Source organism: Rattus norvegicus, chromosome 11 (assembly GCF_036323735.1).
Source record: "Rattus norvegicus strain BN/NHsdMcwi chromosome 11, GRCr8, whole genome shotgun sequence".
Classification (NCBI taxonomy): domain Eukaryota; kingdom Metazoa; phylum Chordata; class Mammalia; order Rodentia; family Muridae; genus Rattus; species Rattus norvegicus.
Window position 1 is genome coordinate 93,470,158 of NC_086029.1, and position 8,525 is coordinate 93,478,682.

An 8,525-nucleotide genomic window follows, 5' to 3' on the forward strand; every position below is an offset into this window, starting at 1 on the left:
GGTAGGGTGGCTCATCTCACTCAGGGGGTGAAGGAAGGGGAGGGGGTGGCTACAGATGATCAATGTCCTTGGGGTTGATAGCTGGTTTGGCAAGTCCTATCTCTGGCTCTCCCTCAGGCACGTCTGACCCTGCACATCCGGACTCTGACAATGAGTAACCTTTTTAAAACTCTAGTTCTACACTCCTCCTCTTCCTCCTCTTCTTCTTCCTCCTCTTTCTTCTCCTTCTCCTCTTCCTCTTCTTCCTCCTCCTCTTCCTCCTCCTCTTCTCTTTCCCCTCCTTCCTCTCCTCTTTCTCTTCTTCCTCTTCCTCCTCCTCTTCTTCTTCCTCCTCTTCCTTTTAAAAAAAGAGACTAAACCTTTTATCCGGGTAGCCTGACCTTTCCCAGCCTCTGGCCAGGAGTTCTAATTGCTGTTTAATTGTGTGCCATCTGAAAAAATTAGGCTTGGTTATTCCTCCCAGCCCCATGCTCTCCAGAAATAAGACTCAGACTCAAAATATATTTACAAAAAGCTTGGCCATATAGCTAGGTTCTACTCTGACTATATCATAAGTAAAACAACCCAATTATTTTAATCTACATTTTTCCCACATAGCTGGTTACCTGTGTTTTGGTACTATGTGTCTGTCTCCTCACATCTTCCCAGCAGATCTCCCACCTAACTCTTTCCCAGAATCCTTTCTGCCTCCTGGATGTCCTACCTTCTACCCTTTCCTATCGGCCACAGCATATTCTCTCTACAGCAACTATCCCTAGATACTGTAACCAACCCAAGTGAAGATATGTGGCTCAAGATAAGATAATTATCCCAAGAGGAGGTAAATAGCTCAAGATAGGTTAGGTAGCCCAAGATAGGTTAAATAACTCAAGATGAGGTAAGCGGTCCAAGAAGAAGTAACTAGCCGAGACAAGGTAAGTAACTCATGATAAAATAATTAACTGAAGATTGTTGTGGTGTGTTTACTGTAAGCTGCTCCCCTGTTCCCAGAAATAACGACTCTGTGACTCAAATATATTTACAAACACCTAGGCCATATAGATAGGCATGTTTTGCAACAAGCCCATCATTTAATAACCAGTTTCTTATAATCTTAGTTCTCCATGGTTACCTCTGCTCAGGTCCCATGCATCTCTTCCTTTATGTCCTGGGAAAGACTAGCTCTCCCCAGAAGCCTTTCATCCTATCAGATGTCCCACTTTCTATTCTACCCTTTCCTATTGTCCATAGGCTTTTTTATTGACAGGTGATGCATCCATACAATACACGAGATATCCTCTCTACAATGCCCCCTTTCAGTCCAATAAAGGGCTCTTTTTCTTTTAATAATAAACTATATACAATAATGACTATCTTGAAAATTGTCAGGTAAGTTTTACATAACATGTCTAATCCATGTGTATTTGGCAAATTAGGACAAAGTATTTTATCATCTATCCTATCCTGGTGAGTTTAGAGTTCTGTACCTAAATCATTTTTTATCCTAGCTAGCATTACCAACAGAAAACATCTTCTTATATCTAAAAATGTTTTCTTAAATCCTAAACAACTTAAGCTTAATTGTGAGACTATAGTTATCTAGTCTTCAACCCCATCAGAGACCTGAGAAGAACTATTACCTGAGTATGCAGGAAGTGCAGGCGAGCAGCTACAGACCTGGCAGAGACAGTTGGCCGTCTGGACAGCCCCTCAAAATTTCTCTGTGTTGTTGGAGCATCATCTTCAACCCTCTGGCCCAGAAAATCTTTCAGACTTTTCTGTGAAACAAGAATTATGAAGTCTTTCCTACCTTGTCCTTGCAAAGTTTGGCAGTTAACTTCCCTGCATCCTGTTTGTCCTTTTTGGACAGCGTTCTGTCTGTAGTTGAAGCAAGAGCATATTTGCTAGTTTGCCACAAGTGAAGCAAATTCCATATGGAGGTTCTTCAGTGCTCATCATCTTCTCTGAAGTAAAATGGGGTGCTGCCAGGAGTTTCCTAAAGAGTTTAAGTTAATAAAATATCTTTAGATGCCATATTCTCTGTATCTCTGAAGGTTTTGAAGACTATCTATCTATCTATCTATAATATATCTGAATTGTTTATTTCTAGCTATTTACTATCTGATTAACATTGAAAACATCTACAGGACAATAAACAAAGCTTATCTTTGTAAATAGCAAAATGAATGCTTACAAAAGCACACATTAAATTGACCACAAATTTGCATTCTTAATTTAAATAGTTTAAATAGTTTGTAATAGCAGCTTTCAAGGACTAGAACTTTACATTACACTTTCAAATGAGTTGCATAAGCACAATACTGTAACCTTAAGTTTTTTCAAATTCTATTTTTAATGATGGTTCTTAAACGCTTTACCCTCCCTTGTAGCCCACCACCCAGCAGAGGTAGTGAAAAAGAAAGGATACAGGGAAAGTAGACCTCTTTAGAAAGTTCTTTGGAGCAATTTCTATCTGCTTTGCCAGGAAATCTGCAGTTCAGTTCATAGGTTAGCAGCAGCTGCTAGATCCAGTCACAGACACTTTACAGATACAGCAGCAGTCCAGTTTAGTAGAGTACGGATAGTGAGTTCAAATCTATGTACTACCTAGCATAGACAGCCAGGCCTCAGCCTCAGCACAAGTCACCAGGAGGGACTAGCAGGAATGCCAGGAAAAGTTCTTCGCTGTGCCTTCTCTCTCAGGGAAGTGAGGATCAGTGACTACTTGAGACCAGCAAGCATTGCATGGCTAGCTCTATAAACAAGCCCAGCCCAACCTCTGTCCCTTGAGTTCTATTTATAGTCCCTGCAAACATCATGTGTCCTCTATGGGTTTGCCTCAGCTCATTTGTCTGTCTCAGCACATGTGTCTGCCTCAGCTGACATCACTCTGCCAATCAGCACAAATCCACAGAAGCTGCAAGAAACTCAGTACACCATCAGATTTTTGGTGCATTTCTCTCTATGGAGTCCCAACAAATGGACCTCGACTATGTAATGTAAAGCGAACCAACACATGCATGTTGTTAGCAAAGAATCCCTCATCATGTGTCCTTTCATGTGCTTTCTTTAGCAGAACATCTTTTCTACTGTGTCTGCTTCAGCGAAATGTTTTTGTATGACTCTGCCTTAGCTTTTCTCCTATGTACACTTCAGCAAAACTGTTGGGAGCGATGCCCTTGAAACCCTCCATTATTGATGTTATTATTATTATTATTATTATTATTATTATTATTATTATTATAGTTTTCCATGACTGGGTTCATGGAAAATCCCCAGCCAGCTGCAGAAGACTAATACAAATCTGGTGGTCAGGATGAATAATAATATGATAAAGTTCCGACCTTGCTGAGAAGTACATCTGACGTCAAGATACCCAATGTGATGACCTGTAACCTTTCTGAAAAACCAACATCCTGTTGACATCAGCTGACCACATGAATACTGTGTCCTAGGCCTGCGTAAATGTTTCCCACTTCACCCCCTCTCTCTGTTACCCCTGTTATGGTATAAATTCAGCCTTGGGAAAAAAATTGTCGCCTTGATCAGACTCTTGTCTTGGCATCCTTCTTCACCTCTCTTGTTCCCCATTCTCTGCAGCCTCATTGATTCAAAACACTCCTTCATGTGTTTGCCCCAGCAAAATGCCATCTAATAAAACTAACTTTCCGAAGAACCCTTAAGTTTCCACTTCACAATATCTTTGCATGTTGTAACAAAATATAATACTAAGTCTGTATTATTATACAAAGATCTATATCAATGTAACCATATATAACCTTTCTACTTTAAAAGTATATTCAATAATCCACCCTTTATTTCTATAATTTCTATATCATTCCTATATTTCCCATTTTCTTTTTACCACTTTCCACCCCCTTTCACTTACATAAGAAAGAAGGATGGGGTGGGGGGGGGAGAAACAGAGAAATCCCTGAGTCTAATCTTCTATACTTTGTCTCCTCCACAATTAAAACCATTAAACAAACAACAAACCCCCTCTGAGTTGGAGTCCTCAAACCCTCCACAAGCCTCCTTGAAGAAGGCCTGTGCTCAATGGACAGTGGAAGGAGTGTGGGAGGGTCAGCTATCCTCACTGAGACACAGCTGTACAGATTGGAAATTGGTGCTGATGGAGAAAGGCCGGCTGCTGTTAGTTGTTCGTGGCTGCGGAAACTGAGTGTGGTTGGGAGCAAGACAGAATGTGGAAAGGAGTCTACCTCATCAGTTCTCACCTTCGCCCCATGTCTTCTAAAGAGAAAACAGCACTGGTCCAGCTGGGAAAAGAGGGCTGTTCCCCAGCTGTGGTGGTTTGAATATGCTTGGCCCAGAGTAGTACTTTTAGGAGGTGTGGCCTAGTAGGAATTGTGTCATTGTGGGGGTGGGCTTTGGAGGTCTCTTCTCATGCTCAGGCAGTGCTTACTGCAGAAGAGAGCTTCCTCCTGGTTGCATTTGAATCAAGATGCAGAACTCTCAGCTCCTCCTCTAGCACTATGTTTTTCTGCATGCTGTCTGCTATGATGATAATGGACTACGCCTCTGAAACTGTAAGCAAGCCCCAATTAAATGTTTGCCTGTATAAAAGATACCTTGGCCATGGTGTCTCTTCATAGCAATGGAAACCTCACTAAGATAGAAGTTGGCACTTGGAGTAGAGTATTGCTATGATAGACCTGACCATGTTTTTGTTTGGAGGAATGTGGATATTGGGACTTTGGAATTAGAAAGCCGTGGAATGCTTTAAGTGGAACTTAATGGGACATCCTAGTAAGAATATGGAGGACATTGGTGCTGAGAGTGATTTGAACTCTGGGAATCATGTTTATGATGATTTGGTAAAGAATGTTGCTTTGTGCCTTTGTCTGTCTGAGGCTAAGGTAAAGACACTTATATTAATTGCGTTGATAATGGAAGTCTCAGAGAAGCCAACAGACTTTGTTCTCTGGTGTACTGTCATATAGAACATTGTGATGAAGTGTAGAAAACTTAGAAAGGAAAAATACAAAATGTATGGTTCAAAGAGTAAAGGGCACCAGGAAGTGGACTGAAGTTAAATCCTGTGTTCAAGGGTATAAATGGAATTAAGGGAGTGGTGGTGTTGGGGCAAAATCCCATTCAGTTCAATATATGCATTTGCAGTTGTACAAGGGAGATATATTAGGCATTATTATGATATGGTTATTGTTTTTCTTTGGATATAAGGAGATATGATTATGTGTTAAATTGACACAAATAGCCTGTGATGGCAATTCCCAGTCTTAAACTTGATTAAGGTCTATAATAAAAATCTAAACTCCAGGCATGGTGGTGAATGATTTTAAACCCAGGAGACAGAAGGAAGCAGATTTCTGAGTTCCAGGCCAGCGTGGTACAGAGCAAATTCCAGGTAAAGAACAGCTTAAGTCCAGGTGTGGTGGTACATACCTTTAATCGTAGCATTCAGGAGACAGAGCCATGAAGATCTCTGACTTCAAGGTCAATCTACAGAGCAAGTTCCAAGACAGTCAAGGTTAGGCAGTGAAGGAGTTGGAAAACAGAAAGCTGATATTAATATAATAGAACAGGGAGGCCATATTCTAGCTCCAGCAAGCGTCAGAACTCAACAGCTATGGTCATATAGCTCTTTTGCTTTAGAGTCAAGAATAGAAGGGACTACTGGGACAAGTGATGCTGGTCAGCTAGAGCTAAGAAATTTTTGATAATCAAAAAGAGACCAGCAACACTGAGGTGAAATCTGAGAAGTGCTTTCTGAGAGTACAGAGAAGCTATGTTCCAGAGATAGCTAAGGTTGTAACTCATGCTGCAGCTAGAGTTGGTAATGTGTAAGAGTCACCCAGCTAACACTGGTTTTCAAAGGCATAAAGGGGTCATAGAGAACAGCTGAGATTTGGCCCTGTGAGAGGTCAGGAAAGACCATTGGTGAAGGTGTAGCCTCAGTTGCAGTTGATGACCCAGGACTGAAGGAGGCATGCAAAGAAATTGAGGCTTGGCACAATAAAGGGAGTCTATGGGAGGCTATTGGTCAAGCCTAGTTGCAGTAGAAGATCCTATCAAAATGGAGATGCCAATACCATGGGATGATCACCAAGGACAGCACCAGCAGTGGAATGGAGTCAATCAGAGCCTAGAGCACTACAGAGGACAGAGCTGGAGAATTGAACCCTTTGGAGGAACCCAAAAGATTATGTGTGGATCCCAGAGATTAGAGCAAGAATAAAGTTGAGTGTTCATTTCAGCAGCATATATACTAAAATTGGAATGATACAGAGATTAGCATGCCCCCTGTACAAGGATGTCAGGCAAATTCATGAAGCATTCCATATTTTTCACATGGTATGCACTCACTGATCAGCAGATATTAGCCCAAAAGATCAGAATACCCAAGATACAATTCACAAACCACATGAAGCTCAAGAATAAGGAAGACCAAAGTGAGGATGCTTCAGACCTTCTTAGAAGTGGAAACAAAAATACTCACAGGAGGAAATATAGAGACAAAGAGTGGAAAAGAGATTGAAAGAAATGTCTTTAAGAGACTGCCCCACCTGGGGTATCCATCCCATATACAAATACCAAAACCAGACAAAATTGCAGATGCCAAGAAGTACATGCTGACAGAAGCTTGGTATAGCTGTCTCCTGAGAGGCTATGCCAGAGCCTGACAAATACAGAGGCAGATGCTCACAGCCAAACATTGAACTGAGAATGAGGTCCCCAATGGAGGGCTTAGAGAAAGGACTGAAGGAATTGAAGGGGTTTGCAACCCCATAAAAAGAACAACAATATCAAACAACCAGAACCCCAGAGTTCCCAGGGACTAAATCACCATCCCAAGAGAACACAGGGATGGACCTAGGGCTCCATCCGCATATATAGCAGAGGATGGCCTTGTTGGGCATCACTGGGAGGAGAGGCCCTTGGTACTGACAAGGCTTGATGCCCCAGTGTCGGGGAATGCCAGGGCTGGGAGGTGGGAGAGAGTGGGTGGGTGGGTGAGGGAGTACTGTCATAGAAGCAGGGGGTGGGGGGATAGAATAGCTGGTTTCTGGAGGGGAAACTGGGAAAGGGAATAACACCTAAAATGTAAATTTTTAAAATACCCAATTTTAAAAAGAAGGAAAAAAAGAATAAAGTTGAAGTTACCTTGGATACCTCAAGATGTTAAAGATGTCAGAGCTGAGGGATACCTGCCAAGGTAAGCTGCTGACAGAAAGTGGAGCCAGCCCAAGAGAATTAAGTTTGTTGCTGCTAAATACCAGATCTGCCAACAGCAGACAACAAGGATGAAAGGAATTGGAGATCTGAAGAGGGCTTTGACATTGGACATGGAGATGTAGAGTTTGGAGTTTGGCCAGCTGGTTTTGGTCTTGCTTTGGTTCACTATTTCCTAGCTATGATGTTTTGGAACACTAATGTATGTCCTGTGATATCACTGATGAGACTGTGATAGATTATGGAGATTTTTGAAGTTGGACTGAATGTACTTTCTATTATGCTGTGGATTGGTATGACCCTCATAGACTCATGGGTTTGATCAAGCCAGTGGGCTTTGCAAGAATTTTATTGAGTATTTTTGCGTTGATATTCATAAGGGAAATTGGTCCGAAGTTCCCTTTCTTTGTTGAGTCTTTGTGTAGTTTAGGTATAAGAGTAATTGTGGCTTCATAGAAGGAATTCTGTAGTGCTCCATCTGTTTCAATTTTCTGCAATAGTTTGGATAGTATTGGTATGCGGCCTTCTATGAAGGTCTGATAGAATTCTGCACTGAACCCATTTAGACCTGGGCTCTTTTTGGTTGGGAGACTTTTAATGACTGCTTCTATTTCCTTAGGAGTTATGGGGTTGTTTAAATGGTTTATCTGTTCCTGATTTAACTTCAGTACCTGGTATCTGTCTAGGAAATTGATCATTTCCTCCAGATTTTCAAGTTTTGTTGAATATAGGCTTTTGTAGTAGGATCTGATGATTTTTTTGAATTTCCTCTGATTCTGTAGTTATGTCTCCCTTTTCATTTCTGATTTTGTTAATTTGGACACACTCTCTGTGTCCTCTCGTTAGTCTGGCTAAGGGTTTATCTATCTTGTTGATTTTCTCAAAGAACCAACTTTTGGTTCTGTTGATTCTTTCTATGGTCCTTTTTGTTTCTACTTGGTTGATTTCAGCTCTGAGTTTGATTATTTCCTGCCTTCTACTCCTCCTGGGTGTATTTGCTTCTTTTTGTTCTAGAGCTTTCAGGTGTGCTGTCAAGCTGTTGAAATATGCTCTCTCCTGTTTCTTTCTGCAGGCACTCAGAGCTATGAGTTTTCCTCTTAGCACAGCTTTCGTTGTGTCCCATAAGTTTGGGTATGTTGTACCTTCATTTTCATTAAATTCTAAGAAGTCTTTAATTTCTTTATTTCTTCCTTGACCAGGTTATCATTGAGTAGAGCATTGTTCAACTTCCATGTATATGTGGGCGTTCTTTCCTTATTGTTACTGAAGACCAGCTTTAGCCTGTGGTGGTCTGATATGACGCATAGCATTATTTCTATCTTTCTGTATCTGTT

General features: G+C 41.2%; 1 non-coding gene across 1 annotated transcript; it reads left to right on the plus strand.

Moving 5' to 3' along the window:
- Window positions 1–6,202: 6,202 nt before the first annotated feature.
- Window positions 6,203–6,306, plus strand: LOC120095818 (U6 spliceosomal RNA). Its single transcript, XR_005491582.1, has one exon. It is a non-coding gene; the product is annotated as a U6 spliceosomal RNA (small nuclear RNA).
- The last annotated feature ends 2,219 nt before the right edge of the window (window positions 6,307–8,525 follow it).